This window comes from Rhinopithecus roxellana, chromosome 20 (genome assembly GCF_007565055.1).
Source record: "Rhinopithecus roxellana isolate Shanxi Qingling chromosome 20, ASM756505v1, whole genome shotgun sequence".
NCBI lineage: Eukaryota > Metazoa > Chordata > Mammalia > Primates > Cercopithecidae > Rhinopithecus > Rhinopithecus roxellana.
Window position 1 is genome coordinate 77,826,673 of NC_044568.1, and position 21,035 is coordinate 77,847,707.

The 21,035-nt window shown below is 39.6% G+C and overlaps 1 protein-coding gene across 1 annotated transcript in view; it reads left to right on the top strand.

Moving 5' to 3' along the window:
• ATF7IP2 (activating transcription factor 7 interacting protein 2) overlaps window positions 1-21,035 on the top strand; it is a 102,890-nt gene that overhangs the window by 23,214 nt on the left and 58,641 nt on the right. The window contains exon 2 of the mRNA XM_010370259.2: window positions 20,620-20,775. The gene's annotated coding sequence lies outside the window, so the exon portion shown is untranslated. The remainder of the gene's footprint in view (window positions 1-20,619; window positions 20,776-21,035) is intronic.

A 21,035-nucleotide genomic window follows, 5' to 3' on the forward strand; every position in this document is an offset into this window, starting at 1 on the left:
GAAAGTGTCTTTTTTGTATAATGACTACTTTTCCTCTAGGTAGATACCCAATAGTGAGATTGCCAGATCAAATAGTAGTTCTATTTTTAGTTCTTTAGGGAGTTGCCACACTGTTTTCCATGATGGTTGTACTAGTTTACATTCCCATTAGCAGCATAGAAATGTTCTGTTTATACCATAGCCACACCAACATCTATTATTTTTTGACTTTTTGATTATGGCCATTTTTGCAGGAGTAAGGTGGTATCTCATTGTGGTTTTGATTTGCATTTCCCTGATCATTAGTGGTGATGAGCATTTTTTCATGTTTGTTGGCCATTTGTATATCTTCTTTTGAGAATTGCCTATTTCCTTAGCCCACTTTTTGATGGGATTATTTGTTTTTCTTGCTAATTTGTTTGAGTGACTTGTAGATTCTAGATATTAGTACTTTGTTGGATGTATAGGTTATAAAGATTTTCTCCCACTCTGGGTTATCTGTTTACTCTGCTGACTCTTCATTTTTCTGTGCAGAAGCTCTTTAATTAAGTCCCGCCTATTCATCTTTGTTTTTGTTGCATTTGCCTTTGAGTTTTTGGTCATGAAATTCTTGCATGTCAGTGTCTATGCTGGAGATAAATGCTTGGTGTCACAAAGTGAAACCAGCACTCAGGCAAAAGTTTTCTCAGCAAGGCAATTTACTTCTGCAGAAGGGTGCTGCTTGTGTCAATCACGATCTCAAGAGCACACTGAACAAAGGAGGGAAAGGGTTTTTATTCCTAACATGGCCCCTGCATCTGTGTCAATCCCCCATGGGTAGGGGGTAGGTGGGTCAGACTGCACATTCTGAGTTGACCTGACTGGCTATTTGTGAATATTTTCCCAAATAAGGAAGGGAGGGGGGATGTGAGTTACAGTGGTGGGACATGCGGTTTTAAAGGGTGGAATGGGTGCAGAGTGAGCAACCAAGGGAACAGATGTGAGTTATTGATTAGAGCTGATAGGAAGGTTGTTTACAGTAATTAGGGGCAAGGAGGCATGGAGAACAAGAAAGTTGAGTTTGAGAACAAAGAACAAGGAAGTTAACAAGCTAAACCTTTGAAGAGGAATGTAATATATCCTACATCTAGAAGGGTTTTTCTGATGTTATCTTCTAGAATTTTTATACTTTCAGGTCTTAGATTTAAGTCCTTGATCCATCTTGAGTTGATTTTTGTCTAAGGTGACAGATGAGGATCCAGTTTCATTCTCCTACACGTGGCTTGCCAGTTATCCCAACTCCATTTGTTGAGTAGAGTGCCCTTTCCCCACTTTATGTTTTTGTTTGCTTTGTCAAAGCTCAGTTGACTTTAAGTATTTGATTTTCTCAGTTCTCTATCCTGTTCCATTGGTCTTTGTGTCTATTTTTATACCAGTAGCACGCTGTTTTGCTCACTATGGCCTTATAAAGTAGTTTGAAATCAGGTAATGTGATGCCTCCAGATTTGTTCTTTTTGCTTGGTCTTGCTTTGGCTATACAGGCTCTTTTTTGGTTCCATGTGAATTTAGGATTCTTTTTTCTAGTTTTGTGAAGAAGATGGTGGTATTTTGATGGGAATTGCATTGAATTTTTAGATTGCTCATAGCAGTGTGGTCATTTTCACAGTATTGTCTCTACCCATCCATGAGCATGGGATGTGTTTCCATTTGTTTGTGTCATCTATGATTTATTTCAGCAGTGTTTTGTAATTTTCCTTGTAGAGATTTTTTGACTCCTTGGTTAGGTATATTCCTAAGTTGTTGTCTTCCCCCTCGCCCCCCGCCCCGCCCCCAGCTGTTGTAAAAGGTGTTGAGTTCTGGATTTGTTTCTCAGCTTGGTTGCTGCTGGTATATAGGAGAGCTACTGATTTGTGTACAGTAATTTTGTATCCAGAAACTTTGCTGAATTCTTTATTAGTTTGGGAGCTTTTTGGAGGAGTCTTTAGGGTTTTCTAGGTATACAGTCACATCATCAGCACACAGCGACAGTTTGACTTCCTCTTTATTGATTTGGATGCCCTTTATTTCTTTCTCTTGTCTGATTGCTCTGGCTAGGAAGAGAAGTGGTGAGAGTGGGCATCCTTGTCTTGTTTCGGTTCTCAGAGGGAATGCTTTCAACTTTTCCCCTTTTAATATTATGTTGGCTGTGGATTTGTCATAGATGGCTTTTATTACATTGAGGTATGTCCTTTGTATGCCAGTTTTGCTGAACGTTTTAATCATAAAGGGATGCTGGATTTTGTTGAATCCTTTTTCTGTGTTTATTTAGAGATGAGTGTATAATTTTTGTTTTTAATTCTTGTTATGTGATGTATCACATTTATTGAATTGCATATGTGAAACTACCCCTGCATTTCTGGTATGAAACCCACTTGATCATGGTGGGTTATGTTGTTGATGTGTTGTTGGATTCAGTTAGCTAGTATTTTGTTAAGGATTTTTGCATCTATGCTCATCAGGGATGTTGGTCTGTAGTTTTCTTTTTTGATTATGTCCTTTGCTGGTTTTGGTATTAGGGTGATACTGGCTTCATAGAATGATTTAGGGAGGGTTCCCTCTTTCTCTATCTTTTGGAATAGAGTCAGGATTGGTGCTGATGTTTCTTTGAATGCCTGGTACAATTCAGCTGTGAATCTTTCTGGTACTGGGCTTTTTTTTTTTTTTTTTTCCTTTGAGACAGAGTCTCAACATGTTGCCCAGGCTGGAGTGCAGTGGCACAATCTTGGCTCAAGCGATTCTCCTGCCTCAACCTCCAGAGTAGCTGGGATTACAGGCGTGTGCCACCATTCCCGGCTAATTTGTATTTTTAGTAGAGATGTGGTTTCACCATGTTGGCCAGGCTGGTTTGAACTCCTGACCTCTGGTGATCCACCCACCTTGGTCTCTCAAAGTGCTGGGATTACAGGTGTAAACCACTGCGCCTGGCCTATGTTGGTAATTTTTTAATTGCTATGTCAATCTCGCTGCAAGTTATTGGTCTTTCAGGGTACCTACTTCCTGATTTAAGCTAGGAGGGTTGTATCTTTCAAGAATTTATCTATCTACTCTAGGTTTTCTAGTTCACACGCGTAAAGGTGTGGAATTAGCCTTGAATGGTCTTTTATATTTCTGTGGTGTCAGCTGTCAAATCTCCTGTTTTGTTTCTAATTGAGCTTTTTTGTTTTTTGTTTTTTTCTCAGCTTTTCTTGGTTAATCTTGCTAATGGTCTATCAATTTTACTAACCTTTTCAAAGAACCAGCTTTTTGTTTCATTTTTCTTTTTTTGTTGTTTATTTTTATTATACTTTTAAGTCCTAGGGTACATGTGCACAACGTGCAGGTTTGTTACATAGGTATACATGTGGCATGTTTGCTGCACCCATTAACTCGTCTCATTTATCTTTTGTATTTTTTTTTGTTTGTTTGTTTCAATTTCATTTAGCTCTGCTGTGATCTTAGTTATATTCTTTCTTCTGCTGCGTTTGGGTTTGGTTTTTTCTTGTTACTCTGGTTCCTTGAGGTGTGACCTTAGATTGTCTGTGCTCTTTCAGACTTTCTGATGTAGGCGTTTAGGGCTATGGACTTTCCTCCTAGCACCACCTTTGCTATATCCCAGAGGTTTTAATAGGTTCTATCTCTATTGTCATTCAGTTTGACAAATTTTTTAATTTCCATCTTGATTTCATTGTTGACCCAATGATCATTCAGGAGCAGGTTATTTAATTTCTATGTGTTTGCATGGTTTTGAAGGTTCCTTTTGGAGTTGATTTCCTGTTTTTTTCCACTATGGTCTGAGAGAGTGCTTGATATAATTTCAGTTTTATTAAATTTAATGAGGCTTGTTTTGTGGCCTATCATATGTTCTATCTTGGAGAAAGTTCCATGTGTAATGAATAGAATGTATATTGTGCAGTTGTTGGATAGAATGTTCTGTAAATATCTGTTGAGTCCATTTGTTTCAGGGTATAGTTTAAATCCATTGTTTCTTTGTTGATTTTCTGTCTTAATGACCTATCTAGTGCTGTCAGTGGAGTATTGAAGTCCCCCACTATTATTGTGTTGCTGTCTATCTCGTTTCTTAAGTTTAGTAGTAATTGTTTTATCAATTTGGGAGCTCCAGTGTTAGGTACTTCCATATTTAGGATTGTGATATTTTTTCTACTGGATAATGCTTTTTATCATTATATAATGTCCCTCTTTGTCTTTTTTAAGCAGTGTTGCTTTAAAGTTTGTTTTCTCTGATTTAAGAATAGCTACTCCTCATTTTTTATATTCGTTTGCATAGAATGTATTTTTCCACCCCTTTACCTTAAGCTTATGTGAGCCCTATGTGTTAGGTGAGTCTCTTCAAGGCAGGAGATAGTTGGTTTATGAATATTCATTCTGCAATTCTGTATCCTTTAAGTGCAGCATTTAGGCCATTTACATTTAATGTTAATGATACGGTTTGGCTGTGTCCCCACTCAAATCTCAACTTGAATTGTATCTCCCAGAATTCGCATGTGTTGTGGGAGGGTCCCAGGGGAGGTAACTGAAACATGGGGGCTGGTCTTTCCCATGCTATTCTCGTGATAGTGAGTAACTCTCATGAGATCTGATGGGTTTATCAGGGGTTTCCGCTTTTGCTTCTTCCTCATTTTTCTCTTGCCACCGCCATGTCAGGAGTGCCTTTCGCCTCCTGCCCTGGTTCTGAGACATCCCCAGCCATGTGGAAATGTGAGTCCAATTAAACCTCTTTTTCTTCCCAGTCTCAGGTATGTCTTTACCAGCAGATGAAAATGGACTAATCCAATTAGTATTTAGTTGTGAGGTACTATTCTGTTCATCATGCTATTTGTTGCCTTTATACCTTGGTTTTTTGTTTGTTTGTTTATTGTATTTTTGCTTTATAGGTCCGGTGAGATTAATGCTTTAAAGAGGTTCTGTTTTGATGTGTTTCCAAGATCTGTTTCAAGATTTAGAGCTCCTTATAGCAGTTCTTACAGTGCTAGCTTGGTAGTGATGAATTCGCTCAGCATTCATTTGTCTGAAAAAGACTATATTTCCTAAATTTATGAAGCTTAGTTTCACTGGATACAAAACTCTTAGCTGGTAATTGTTTTGTTAAGGAGGCTGAAGATAAGGCCCCAAATCCTTCTAGCTTGAAGAGTTTCTGCCGAGAAATCTGCTGTTAGATTACCTGTTGTTTTTGCCTTACAGCTCATAAGATTCTTTCCTTTATCTTAACTTTAGATAATCTGATGACAGTGTGCCTAGGTGATGATCTTTTTGCGATGAATTTCCCAGGTGTTCTTTGAGCTTATTGTATTTGGATGTCTAGGTTTTTAACAAGGCCTGGGAAGTTTTCCTTGATTATTCTCCCAAATACGTTTTCTAAACTTTTAGCTTTCTCTTCTTCCTCAGGAATGCCGATTATTCTTAGGTTTGGTTGCTTAACATAATCTCAGACTTCTTGAAGGCTTTGTTCGTATTTTCTTACTCTTTTTTTTCTTTGTCTTTGTTGGATGGGGTTAATTCGAAAACCTTGTCTTCGAGCTCTAAAGTTTTCTTCTGCTCGTTCTGTTCTATTGCTGAGACTTTCCAGAGCATTTTGCATTTCTATAAATGTGTCCATTATTTCCTGAAGTTTTGATTGTTTTTTATTTATGCTATCTATTTCACTGAAGATTTCTCCCCTTATTTCTTGTATTTTTTTTGATTTCCTTAAATTTGGGCTTCACCTTTCTGTGGTGCGTCCTTGATTAGCTTAATAACTGACCGTCTGAATTCTTTTTCAGGTAAATCAGGGATTTCTTCTTGGTTTGGATCCACTGCTGCTGAGCTAGTGTGATTTTGTGTGTGTGTGCGTGCGCGCGTGCGCGCGCAGGCAGTGGGGGAGGGGAAGTTAAGGAACCTTGATTTGTCATATTACCAGAATTGGTTTTCTGGTTCCTTCCCATTTGGGTAGGCTCTGTCAGAGGAAAGGTTTAGGGGTCAAGACTGTTGTTCAGATTCTTTTGTCCCATGGGGTGTTTCCTCAATGTAGTACTCTTCCCCTTTTCCTAGGAATGTGGCTTTCTGAGAGCCAAGCTGTAGTGATTGTTATCTTTCTTTAAAATTAAATACCTACTAACTAACCGAAGATGTGAAAGATACCTACAATAAAGACCGTAAAACCCTGATGAGAGAAATTGAAGAGGACACAAAAAAACTGAAATATATTTCATATTTATGGATTAGAAGAATTGATATTGTTAAAATGTTCATACTAGTTAAAGCAGTCTGTAGATTCAGTGCAGTGGCTATCAAAGTATGGATGACATTCTTCACAGAAATAGAGAAAACAGTCCTAAAATTAGTATGGAACCACAGAAGACTGAGAATAGCCAACACTATTCTGAACAAAAAGAACAAAACTAAAGGAATCACGTTACCTTACAACTTCAAGTAAGAGCTATAGTAACCAAAACAGCATGGTACTAGCATAAAAACAGACCGAACAGTAGAACGGAATACATATCCCGGAAACAAATCCATATACCTACAGTGGGTGAACTCATGTTTGACAAAGGTGAAACGTTTGCGAGAAGATGGTCTCTTCAATAAATCGTGCTGGGAAAACTGGATATTCACATACAGAAGAATGAAATTAGATCTGTTATCTCTCACTGTATATAAAAAGGCAAAATGGATTACTTAAATCTAAGTTCCCAAACTATAAAAGTGCTAGAAGAAATCACTGGGGAAACTCTCTAGGATGTTTTTCTGGGCAAAAAATTTTTATAAGCATTGGTAACCAAATGAAAAATGGACAAATTGGATCACTTCAAGTTAAAAAGCTTCTCCACAGCAAAGGAAACAATCTACAAAGTAAAGAGACAAGGCACAGAATGGGAGAAAATATTTGTAAACTACATGTTTGACATGGCATTAATAACCAGAATATAAGAAGCTCATACAGCTCTGTAGGAAAGAGTCTAATAATCCAGTTATACAGTGGTACTACCTGAATAGACATTTCTCAGAAGGAGAGATACAAATAGAAAACAGGCATGTGAATAGTTGCCTAACGTCATTGATCATCAACAAAATGCAAATCAAAGCAACAGTGAGATATCATCTTACCGCATTTAAGGTAGCTTTTATTCAAAAGACAGGTAATATGAAATGCTGGTGAGGATGTGTAGACAAGGGAATCCTTGTACATTGTTGGTGGGGATGTAAATTTGTACAACCAGTATGGAGACCAGTTAGGAGGTTCCTTAAAAACTAAAAATAGAGCTACCATGCAATCCAGCAATCCTGCTGCTGAATATATACCCAAATGAAAGGAAATCAGTTTATCAAAGGGGTATCTGCAGTTTCATGTTTATTACAGCACTGTTCACAATAGCCAAGATTTGGAAGCAACCTAAGTGCTCATCAGCAGATAAATGGATAAAGAAAATATGGTACACATACACAATAGAGTACTATTCAACCATGAAAAAGAATGAGATCTGTCATTTACAACAATGTGGATGGATCTAGAGGTCATCTTCAGTGAAATTAGCCAGGCACAGAAAGACACACTTATGTTGTCACTTATTTGTGGGAGCTAAAAATTAAAACATTTGAATTTATGAGAGTAGAAGGATGGTTACCATAGGCTGGGAAAGGTATATGGTGTTGGGGAGGAAGGTGGGGGTGGTTAATGGGTATAAAAAGTAGTTAGAATGAGCCAGGCACAGTGGCTTACACTTGTAATCCCAGCACTTTGGGAAGCCAAGGCGGGTGGATCACCTGAGGCCAGGAGTTCAAGACCAGCCTGGCCAACATGGCGAAACCACCTCTCTACTAAAAAACACAAAAGTTAGCCTGGTGTGATAGTGGTGGGCACCTGTAATCCCGGCTACTCAGGAGGCTGAGATAGCAGAATCACATGAACCCAGTAGGCAGAGGTTGCAGTGAGCCAAGATCACACCGCTGCACTCCAGCCTGGGTGACAGAGCAAGACTCTGTCTCAACAAAAAAAAAAAGTATTTAGAATGAATTAAGACCTAGTAACCTAGTATTTAATTGCACAACTGGGTGACTGTAGTCATCAGTAACCTAGTTGTACATTTAAAAATAACTAAGACTATAATTGGATTGTTTGTAACACAAAGGATAAATGCTGAGGGGATAGATACCCCATTTACCAGTGTGATTATTATTATTATTATTATTATTATTTTTGAGACGGAGTCTCGCTCTGTCGCCCGGGCTGGAGTGCAGTGGCCAGATCTCAGCTCACTGCAAGCTCCGCCTCCCGGGTTCCCGCCATTCTCCTGCCTCAGCCTCCCGAGTAGCTGGGACTACAGGCGCCCGCCACCACGTCTGGCTAGTTTTGTTTGTATTTTTAGTAGAGACGGGGTTTCACTGTGTTAGCCAGGATGGTCTCGATCTCCTGACCTCGTGATCTGCCCGTCTCGGCCTGCCAAAGTGCTGGGATTACAGGCTTGAGCCACCGCGCCCGGCCTACCAGTGTGATTATTACACATTGCATTTCTACATCAAAGTGTCTTACATACCCACAAAAATTACAAATTAAAACTGGAAGTAAAAAAAACTCATCAAAGTCTAAGAATCGGAGGTCATATAAAACAATCACATAAAGGAAGAAGAGAAAGGAATCAAAGGGCAACACAATATAATTCCATTATACCACAAATACAGAGGAAGACAAGGAAAGAATTTATAAAACAATTAGGTAATAATTGATAATGTGACAGGATCAAAACCTCTCATATTGATACTAACATTGAACATGAATGGATGAAATGCTCCACTGAAAAGGGAGACTGATGGAATGGATTTTCAAAACCCATCAACCAAGTATATGCTGCTTACCAGAAACTCATCTTACATGGTAAGACACATTTAGACTCGAGTTGAAGGGGCAGAAAAAGATATTCTGTGTAATGGAAACCAAAACTGAGCAGGAGCAGCTATACATATCTCACATACAATTGCCTTTAAATCAAAAGTAGTAAAGACAGACAAACATGATCCTTTTTTTTTTTTTTTTTTTTTTTTTTTTTTTTTTTTTTTTTTTTTTGAGACGGAGTCTTGCTCTGCCACCAAGGCTGGAGTGCAGTGGCCGGCTCTCAGCTCACTGCAAGCTCCGCCTCCCGGGTTAACGCCATTCTCCTGTCTCAGCCTCCCGAGTAGTTGGGACTACAGGCGCCCGCCTCGTCGCCCGGCTAGTTTTTTGTATTTTTTAGTAGAGACGGGGTTTCACCGTGTTAGCCAGGATGGTCTCGATCTCCTGACCTCGTGATCCGCCCGTCTCGGCCTCCCAAAGTGCTGGGATTACAGGCTTGAGCCACCGCGCCGTCCAAACATGATCCTTATTTGGGATCATTTCAAAAAGGGGATATAACAATCCTAAATATGCATGCACTCAACACTGGGCCACCCAAATTCATTAAATATTACTGTAGTTAAAGAGATAGACAGCTGAACAATAATGGTAGGGAACATCACCACACTCATACTAGACAGAAATTGGTAATCTGATCCTAAAATTTATATGGAAATTCAAGGGACCCACAATAGCCGAAACAGTCTTCTCCAAGAATAACAAAGTTGGAGGACTTACACATCCTGAATTCCAAACTTCTCACAAATGACAGTAATCAAGATAGTGTGGTACAGACCTATACACAAATGTAATAGAATTGTGAACCCAGAAATATACCTTCTCATTTAAAGTCAATTTGTTTTGTATAAGGGTGTCATAAAAAAGGAAAGAAATAGTGTTTTAAAATTGTGCTGTAACAATTGGATGTCCACATCAGTCATAGAGACCCTAACCCTGTGGCACTAGAGGAATTAAAGACACACACATAGAAATATAGAGTGTGGAGTAGGCATCAGGGGACTGACAGCCTTCAGAGCTGAGAGCCACGAACAGAGTTATTTATTGACAGCAAGCCAGTGATAAGCATTGTTTCTCTAGTTTATAGATTAACTAAAACAGGAAACCAAGGGATGGGCTCTGGCTAGTTATCTGCAGCAGGAACATGCCCTTAAGGTACAGATTGCTCATACTATTGTTTATGGTTCAGGAATCCCTTAAGTGGTTTTCTGCCCTGGGTGGGCCAGGTGTTCCTTGCCCTCATTCTGGTAAACCAACAGCCTTCTGCGTGGGCATCATAGCTGTCGCAAGCATGTCACACTGCTGCAGAGATTTTGTTTATGGCCAGTTTTGGGGCCTGTTTATGGCCAGATTTGGGGGCCTGTTCCCAACATGTCCCCCTTTTTTGTTTTTGCAAGACGATGAAAGCAACGGTGGCTTTATCACAGTGAGCTACTTCTCTCAGGAGTCAGGATCCGCATCTGCAGACTATACAAAGACAACACAGATTCAAGACACAATCATCATTGAAATCACAGAGCCTCCAAGTGTTTTTATCCATTTTAATGGGTTAATAGCTGCTAATCTGTCTGCAGCTCCTTCAAGTACTCCAGTTCCTGGTATTAAGGTTAGGTGTGCCTGGGATGCTTTAAATATTTGTTCTTTTAATTTTGCAATATCCAAAGACAAGTTTGTAGACTGTCCTAGATGGCTTTTTATTCTTTCCCAAATTTTGATCCTATTGAGAGCCATTAATAGTTTCCACAAATCCTTGTGTTTAGCTCCTAGAGCAGGCCATATTATTTGAGGTTGAGGTGCCACTATACTGCCATGTTTCCAGATAATAGGAACTCTTGTTTTTCTTCTTACCATTTCTGCCATCTGACCACTTTGTTCAGACCAGTTGAACATAGTGTGACCATGGCATGCTGACTGAGAGGTACAATTCATGCTAAACATCCCCTTAGGGGACCGATCTATAATGATTCCATGGGAATCATTGCGCAGCACCTCTGCCTGTTCTGCAATGCAATCTTCCCAAACAAGTACGTTCATTTTTTCGGGCCAGGTCCAATTCTGTTTACAAATAGTACCAGAAGGCACGTGTAACTGTATCATCTAGTAATTATGTCTAGGCATTATTGCCAGCCAAGATTGATAGCGAGGGGGTAGGCAACTAGTGGCCTTTCACAAACAGATAGGTGAATGTTCAAATCCTAAAGAAATATTCGTAACAGCTCCTTCCTCGTGTGGGTGAGACGGGCCTCTATCATCTGTAGGACCAAGCATCCAAGAGCTATCATTAGTGTATACCTCCATTGCAGGGTCCAGCCAAGTTACAGGCTGTAGAAATGGTGGAAGAGGTAAATATGCCCAATAACTATAATTGTTCTCTGTGTCAGCCCTTGCTAAATGAATACTTAGGGCAGTGGTGATTACCGCTGTCATAGCTATCATTAAATTACTCATTGTGACTGGTTGTCCCACTTTCCTCAGGTTTTCTTCCGCCATCTGTGACAGCTTCTTGATTTGTCCCCAGGTAGGTGGCTGCATTCGACAGGTGTTGCGCGTGACAGTTGGGGTCCTCCTCAGTGTCAGTCTCAACATAACTGCAACTGATGGGTCTTTGGGATCCTCCCAAAACCTCTTCCTGAGTATCTGGCTCATAGTAAGGCTTTAGGTGTCTCAGTGGCACCCAGATTGGCTGTTGATTCGGTCCTGGCAAAACACAAGCATAACCTCTACCCCGTTATTAATTTACTTGGGGTAAAATAATTAGTTTCCCAACTTTTTGTTATCGGATCTCTCCACCAAACCAGTTGTTCTGCTTCTGTCTTTGCAGCTGGTTTCTGTAAGTGCTGTTCAGCTGCTGATAGCATCTGGCCTTTAGGAAGGCTCAAAAAATTTAGTCGATAATGCTAGATTCAATTGCCTATGTGGTGTCCTGTAGTGCCTGTTTGCCCGCTTTTGCTTTTGCAACTGCTGTTTCAGGGAGAGATTCATTCGTTCCACAATGGGTTGTCCTTGAGAGTTATATGGGATGCCAGTAATGTGTTTAATATTCCATATAGAGAAGAATGTAGGTAGAGCTTGGTTAGTATAGCCTGGGGCATTTTCCATTTTAATAGAGGCTGGAATGCCCGTCACCGCAAAACACCGCAAAAGGTGACATTTAACACAGGCAGAAGACTGTCCTGATTGGCATGTAGCCCAGACAAAGTGAGAAAAGGTTACACATACATGCACGTAAGCTAGTCTCCCAAATGAGAACATGGGTGACATCCATTTGACAAAGACAATTAGGTTCCAGTCCACAAGGATTAACTCCTCCTGTAAAAGATGAGGAATGCACCATTTGGCAAGTTGGGCGTCGCTGGATAATAGCTTTAGCTTCTTTCCAGGTAATGCTGTATCTGCATTTGAGACCAGAGGCATTAACATGGGTTAAATTGTGAAAGCGTCTAGCATTAGATACTGCATTAGCAACTAGGCAATCGACCATTTGATTCCCTGCAGTCAAAGGTCCTGGAAGAGGTGTATGAGTCCTAATGTGAGTGATGTATAAGGGTGTATTCTACTCCTAACTGCTGTTTGCAATTGGGAGAATAATCAGTTGTTCATCTGTATGAAATCATAACTGAGCAGTTTCAATTAATTGTGTGGAATGAACCACCTATGAAGAATCAGAAATCACATTAATAAGTATATCAAAAGCAGTCAATACCTCAATTATAGCTACAAGCTCTGCTTTTTGAGCTGAAGTATAGGGTGTCTGAAAAACTTTACCTTTCAAGCCAGAATAAGAAATTTACCATTACTAGACCCATCTGTGAAGACATTTTGAGCACCCTCGGTTGGTTTACATTTAGTTATTTTAGGGAGAATCCAATTAAATTTCAAAATTTTCAAAAATTGGAACAGTTTTGTTTTAGGAAAATGGTTATTGAGAATACCCACAAAGTTAGCTAAATGGGTTTGCCAAGTAAGACTATTTATAAAAGCTTGCTGTATTTGTGCCTTCATGAGAGGGGCAATAATTTTTCCAGGATCATATCCATGTAATTTAACAATCCGAGTTCTCTCATTTCCTATCGTAATAGCGGTTTGATTTAAATGAGGAGTTAGAGTCCGTGAATTAGTATGTGGAAGAAAAAGCCACTCTACAAGATCTTGCTCTTAAACAGTAACACCAGTAGGTGAATCTGAGTTGAAAAAATTAGCAAATCTAGAGTCTTCTCTGGATCTTTTCTACTTATTTGAGCCTTATGCACATGCTTCTCAATTAGCTGTAACTGTCTCAGCCTCCTTTGTTAATTGCTGAGGGCTATTGAGACTAGGATCTCCTCTAAGGATAGAAAACAGATTACTCATGGCATAGGTAGGAATGCCTAAAGCAGGTTACCCTAGTAATTTTTGAAAGTCATTTAATGTTTTCAATTGATCTCTACATATGGTTACTTTCTGTGGCACTATTGTGTCATTTACTAAGGTCCCCAAGTAGGAGTAAGGAGCAATAGTCTGAATTTTGTCAGGAGTTATAATTAAACCAGCGTAAGAAATTGCAATTTGCAAGTGATCATAAGATTGGAGTAATAATTCTCGAGTGGGGGCAGCACAAAGTATATCATCCATGTAATGAATAATGTAACACTGAACATTTTTTATGAGTAGATTCAGTTGCTTGCCCTACATATGTCTGGCAAATTGTTGGACTGTTTAACATGCCTTGTGGCAACACTTTCCAATGAAAACACTTAGCAGGCTGCAGGTTGTTTAGTGCAGGAATTGTAAATGCAAACCATTCAAAGTCTTGCTCAGCTAAGGGGATAGAAAAGAAACAGTCTTAAATCTATGACTGTTAAAGGCCAGTTTTCCAGAATCATAGCAGGACAAGGCAATTCTGGCTGTAATGCCCCCATAGGTTGTATAACTGAATTAATGGCCTTTAAGTCAGTTAACATTCTCCATTTACCTGATTTTTTCTTAATTACGAAAACTGGAGAATTCCAAGGGGAAATTGTTGGAGCTATGTGTCCTTTTTCTAATTGTTCAGTAACTAAGTCCTCTAAAGCCTCCAGTTTCTCTTTGCTCAGCGGTCATTGTTCTATCCAAATTGGCTTATCTGTTAACCATTTTAAAGTATAGGTTCTGGAGGCTTAACAATGGCTGCCATCAAAAATGATATCCTAAACCTTGGCGGGAACTTTGTCTTTCCTCTTGAAGCGGTTCCTTCAAACCTTGCAAAATTTTTCCAGCCCCATACCAGGGACATACCCCGTTTCATGCATCATATGTTGACTTTAAGGGCTGTATAATTGCTCTGGAATTAGAATTTGTGCTCCCCATTATTGTAATAAATCTCTCCCCCATAAATTTATAGATGTAGAAGTTACAATTGGTTGAGTAGTCCCAGGTTGTCCATCAGGCCCTTCACAATGCAAGATATAACTGCTTTGATATACTGCCAGTGCTTTACCAACTTCAGCTGTGTTAAATTGAGCAGGTTGAATTGGCCACGCAGCCAGCCAGTGCTGTAGAGAAATGAATGAAATGAAATGTCCGTTCCTGTGTCTACCAAACCTTTGAATGTCTTTCCCTGAATAGTTACTTCACAGATAGGACATTTATCAGTAATTTGATTCACCCAGGAAGCTGTTTTGCCTTGTTTATTTGTGTTTCCAAATCCTTCTGTTCGTTTAGTTTCACTTTTCCCCATTTCCACATATGGCAGAATCAGGAGCTATGGTAAATGCTCTCCTCCCTCTGCTTTCCAGGGAACAGAAGTATATATAACAATTTGAATTTCCCCATTGTAATCTGAATTAATGACTCCTGTATGTACTTGCATTCCTTTTAAATTTAAACCAGAGGCCGGGCACAGTGGCTCACGCCTGTAATTCCAACACTTTGGGAGGCTGAGGTGGGCGGATCATGAGGTCAGGAGATCAAGACCATCCTGGCTAACATGGTGAAACTCCATCTCTACTAGAAATAGAAAAAGTTAGGCAGATGTGGTGGTGGGCACATGTAGTCCCAGCTACTCAGGAGGCTGAGGGAGGAGAATGGCATGAACCCGGGAGGTGGAGCTGGCAGTGAGCTGAGACCTTGCCACTGCACTCCAGTCTGGGTGACAGAGCGCGACTCCGTCAAATAAATAAATAAATAAATAAATAAATTTAAACTAGACCTACCTAGAAGTAATCCTACCATCCTGACTGCTGGCATCATCTAACTGGAGACAGCAACATTCTTTAACAGTCCTATTACAAAAGGATAACCTGGTCTGTATTGATTAATAACTTGTTTAAATTATTTAAGTATTTTAAAGATAAAAGGCTCAAAAGTCCCTGTTAATCTGGGTGGTGTATTCTAACAGGGAACTGCAAAGCCTCTGTGTCACCCTCTTGTCTAGCTTGCTGAATTCATGAATAGAACTGAGAAGGGTCGCTTGAGGCGCTGCCCGAACAGTTACTGCGGCAACTACTTTTCACCCACTGTCCTCTGGAAAAGAAAGATCTAGAGGGTCAGGCCACTCTTTTTCTTCAAAATAATGAGGGGGTACAGAAGGGTAGGGACAAACCTCTCCCTCCTTTGCTGCTTTAGCTTTAGCTGGTCAACAGACCTGCTCTGTCACCTCTCATGTTACTTTGTTATACCCTCCTTCCTCCTCCTCATCAGTGTGAAAAGGTTCCAAGGTGGAATGAACCAGAGCCCACACTTGTCCCATTGTTATCCTGATGCTTCCGAGCTCCCCTTCTTACTCACCACAGGGATTGCTTAAGAGTACTCAGGTGTCCTCCAGCGTAGTTCCACGTTCTCCAACCATCGCTCTGGTGACCCTTCGACCTGGGTTCAAGCCCCTCATATGGGCACCACTTGCTGAGACCAGCTCAGTCATGGAGACCCTAACCCAGCGGCACTAAAGGAATTAAAGACACATAGAAATATAGAGTGCAGAATGGGAATTGGGGCTAACAGCCTTCCTAGCTGAGTGCCACGAACACAGTTTTATCCACATATTTATTTGCAGCAAGCCAGTGATAAGCATTGTTTCTATAGATTATAATTTCACTAAAACAGGAAACAAAGGGGTGGGCTCTGGCTAGTTATTTGCAGCAGGAACATGTCTTTAAGGCACAGATTGCTCATGCTGTTGTTCACGGTTCTGGAACACCTTAAGGGGTTTTCCGCCCTGGGTGGGCCAGGTGTTCCTTGCCCTTATTCTGGTAAACCAACAACCTTCAGCGTGGGCGTCATAGCCATCACAATCATGTCACAGTGCTGCAGAGATTTTGTTTATGTCTAGTTTTGGGGCCTGTTTATGGCCAGATTTGGGGGCCTGTTCTCAACAGACCCCTATCTCTCACCATATGCAAAACTTAACAAAAATGGATGAAAAACCTAAATATAAGCACTTATAAAACTTCAAAATTCTTAGGACCTTGGATTAGGCTTTGATATCTTTGCTAAAGACACATGTAAATGTGTTTTCAAATCTTTAGAAATTGTGCTTTATGAAAAATTTTACACTGTTTTCAAAGCATACCATCAAGGAATGGAAAAGACAATCCATAGAATATGAGGGAAAGTTTGTAAATTATATCTTATAAGGGACTTAATCTAAAATATATAAGGAACTCTTACAAGCCAGTAGTAAAAAGGCAAATAACACAATTTTTAAATTCTCAAAGAATCTGCATAGACATTTATCCAAAGAAGATGCACAAGCCTCCAAGAAGTACGTGAAAAGATGCTCAACATCATTAGCCATCAGGTAAATGCAAATCAAAATGGCAACAAGGCACCACATCAGTTGCAACAGGATAACTATATTAAGACAAATAAAAAGTGTTGGTGAAAAGGGTGTTAAAATTGGAACTCTCATCCACTGCTGGTGTGAGTGTAAGTTGTTCCAGACATTTTGGAAAACAGTCTGGTAGTTCCTCAGAAGGTTAAATCTAGAGTTACCACATGACCAGATAATTCTACTGCTAGGTATATAGAACAAAGAAACATGAAAACATGTTCACATAAAAACTTGTACATGAATGTTTATATCAATTTGGTTTTTTTTTGTTTTTTTTTTTTTTGAGACAGTTTCGCTCCTCTTGCCCAGGCTAGCGTGCAATGGCTCAGTCTCGGCTCACTGCAACCTCTGCCTCCCGGGTTCAAGTGATTATCCCACCTTAGCCTCCTGAGTAGCTGGGATTACAGATGCCTATCACCATGCCCGGCTAAGGTTTTTTTTTGTTTGTTTGTTTTTTGGTATTTTTAGTAGAGACAGGGTTTCACCACATTGGCCAGGCTGGTCTTGAACTCCTGACCTCAAGTGATCCGCCCGCCTCGGCCTCCCAAACTGCTGGGATTACAGGCGTGAGCCACTGTGCCAAGCCAGAAATCTTTAAAGGTAGTCAGTTCCATGCAATTGTGAAGCAGATTCAGATCTTAAAAAAAAAAAAAAAAAGACATCTTAATATTAAATAATATAGAAACAATAGTGTAAATTAAGGTTTTAATATGTCATATATAACTAATGTAAATGGATTAAATTCTGTTGAAAGACATTAGGTGAAAATTTTTGGGTATTGCAAGAAACAAATTGATAAAAAAATGTTAAAGGTAGGCCGGGTGTGGTGGCTAACATCTGTAGTCCCAGCACTTTGGGAGGCTGACGTGGGCAAATCACCTGAGATCGGGAGTTTGAGACCAGCCTGACCAGCATTGAGGAACCCCATCTGTATTAAAAATACAAAACTAGCCAGGCGTGGTGCCACACGCCTGTAATCCCAGCTACTCGGGAGGCTGAGGCAGGAGAATACTTGAACCCTAGAGGCAGAGGTTGTGATGAGCCGAGATCGCACCATTGCACTCCAGCCTAGGCAACACGAGTGAAACTCCGTCTCAAAAAAAAAAAAAGTTAAAGGTAAAGGATGGTAAACATATTCAGTAGGATTTACATCATCATAAAACAGATTACAGATTAGATTATTTTATGATTTTTAAATGAAATTTAACAGTGAGGATACAGCCAAGCAATTACACATCTGAGGGAAAAATGAAAATAAGTCCTTTCCTCTGTGCTAAAATAAATTCTAGATGGATTAAGGACTTAAATTGTAAAAGACTTGAGAACGTATAATTAAAACTTGAGAAAATATAATTCATCTTTTGCAGTGTGTTTATAGGATGGTGTTTCCATCTCAAAGATCTGTGAGTTTTGGCTTATGTGACAGCAAAGAATTGAAGTTGGCTGAAGAGAGGAGTTCTGGTGATGGTAGGGATCCACGATTAGTTTGGGTGGTTATTTTTTATTCTCAGCAATGAATTCAACTTCACTAAACAGTTTCAATGATAGGCAAACTATATAGTTAGAAATATTTAACTTACTTGCACCTCTCCTCAGAGCCGTAAGTTTAACCAGTTATAAAGTATGTAATGTTAATGATCATTTAGTTCATGTTTTTTATGAAGTTTAACAGTAATGTACTCTGAGCTGGCACTCTGCGATCCTACTGTATATTGTAATAATTGCACAGCCGTGGTATAGCACCACGTCCTTAAATAACTTACATCAGCGAAAGGCTTCTTTACCACCAGTAGGCTTCGCTATTTCACACAACATCATGGGGTAGAGAAGGATGTCACAAGGAAGAGAGATCAAACTTTAACCATAAAAGAAAAAAAAGTATTTAATTTGACGATATTAAAATTAGGAAGAGCCTAATAAGAGACCTGTAACTCATATAACAAAGGATTGACAAAGGAATATGTTTTTGTTTTTGGTTTTTGTTTTTTTAAGGCAACGTCCCACTCTGTTGCCCTGGCTAAAGTACGATGATGTGATCTCGGCTCACTGCAACCTCCACCTCCTGGGTTCAAGTGATTCTCTTGCCTCGTCCTCCCAAGTAGCTGGGAATACAGGCGTGTGCCACCACGCCCAGCAAATTTTTGTAGTTTTTAGTAGAGACAGGGTTTCACCTTGTTGGCCAGGGTGGTCTCGAACTTGCCTCAGGTGATCCGTTCACCTCAGCCTCCCAAAGTGCTGGGATTACAGGTGTGAGCCACCACACCCGGCTGGAATATGGTTTATAATATGTTAAGTATGCTTTAAAAATGAAAGAGGAAAAACACCCGAAGAAGTCATGAGCAGGAAATAACCAGGAATTTTTACAGACAAGTAAACATAGCTAATAAACATAGGAAAAGATGGTAGTAATTAGGGAAAGGCAAATTAAGACAATGAGAGCTAATTCTTTATCCAAGTAGATTGGCTAAAATAAAGTCTGGCAATACCAAGGGTTCAAGAGGATGTGGCTCAGTAACTCTTATATATTGACTGTATAAATGCAAACTGGTAGAACTGCTCTAGGAAATAATTTGGCTTTCTTGAAAAGTTGAACATAGATACCTTTTTAGTATCCAGAAATGCACTCAGGAAATGCTTTTACATAAGCACCTGGAGACAGAAGTGTTCAGAATAGCGTTGTTGTGTCAGAACATCAACAAGAACTGGAGATGTAATCCCAGCACTTTGGGAGGCTGAGGCATGAGGATCACTTGAGCCCAGGAGTTTCAGACTAGCCTGGGCAACATAGTAAGACCCAATATCCACAATATTTTTTTTACAAATTAGCCAAGTGTGTTGGTGCATGCCTGTAATCCCAGCCTCTTAGGAGGCTGAGGTGGGAGGATAGTTTGAGGAGGTTGAAGCTGCCGTGAGCCATGCTGCACTCCAGCCTGGGTAACAGAGCAGCAAGACCCTGTCTCAAAAACAAAAAAAAGCAACTGGAGGTGACCCAAAGATCTTTCACAAATGATCAGATGAACAAATTTTGGAATATCTGCCCAGTGAATTATTACAGTGCAAAGAAGAACATGAATTATTGCTATACACAAGCACGTGGATGAATTTTATACATACATATAACTGAAAAAACAAGTATTAGCTATAATTTGCTCAACAAAATTAAACAGTTTATTTGTTTACATACGACATTTATGATGAAACTGTAGAAAAAGTAATAGAAGTATAAACTAAGTTTAGGAAACTTCATCAGGATGGAGAAGAGGTGCAAGGGGCATTATTTGGAGAAACATAAGTAAATGCAGGTTACTGATAGTATTCTACTTATTTGTTGCGGGTGTTTCAAAGATGTTCACTTTATTATGCTTTGTAATTAACACATATTACAAGTCTCTTGTATGCATCAAATGTAAAGGCACTTTTTTACTGCAGAGCTTAAATTTCAGCACTTTTTACTAGTTTGGGCGTTTTCCAAAGGCCCTTAGAAGGGCCATAGTAACAATATGTTCGCGTGGTTGGACGTTTTCATCAGTTTTACAATGGTAAGATATTTTAAGTATAGTTATTTAAGACCCCTGTCTCTCTTCACCTTGATTTCTTCTTTGTGTCAGATGGCAGTAGAGTGGTTTCAGGCATTTTGTGATTGGGGGATTTGTTTGTGTTGAGTGGGATGTGTTTGTGATTCAGAGTCATTTCTGGATATAGGTAATTATAGCCTGTTAGCCTGATTGTGTTGGGAATGTGGTCTCTGGTGCCTGGCACCTGTAATACGTGAGCATTAGAGAAGCCAAAGTTTGAAATTTATGAAACCAGAAGGTAATCAGGAAAAAATTCCCAGTTATCTGATGTTTAAATTTTTAAGTACAGGATTTCGTTCTCATTAATTTCCAGTCAAAACAGCACTTTTCTCCCGTCAGAAATAACAACATAGCACATTCAATTATAAATTCACCATATTTTTATTTTCTTTTTTTTATAGGAATCCTGCTTTTTTTTTTCTTTCTTTCTTTGAGACAGGGTCTCGCTCTGTCACCCATGCTGGAGTGCAGTGGTGCAGTTACAGATCACGGCAGTGTCTAATTCCTCGACTCAAGTGAACCTCCTGCATCAGTCTCCTCAGTAGCTGGAACCACAGGCATGTGCCACACCTGGTTGAATTCTCCCTTTATAATAATATAAGAATGTTTTTATTTGTAGGATACAAAACTGTAGCAGTGTCTTCAGGCAAAGCTGCTAGTTTTATGCGTCATGATTATCAGTTTTAGCAAATTCATCATTAAACCATGCTAGAGAAAAGATTTGATTTGTTCATTTTCTTTGGAAAATAATACAAAAATTGTATTCACAAAGAGACAATCAAATAATACACAGTCCTACAGGAAAAATATAATTATA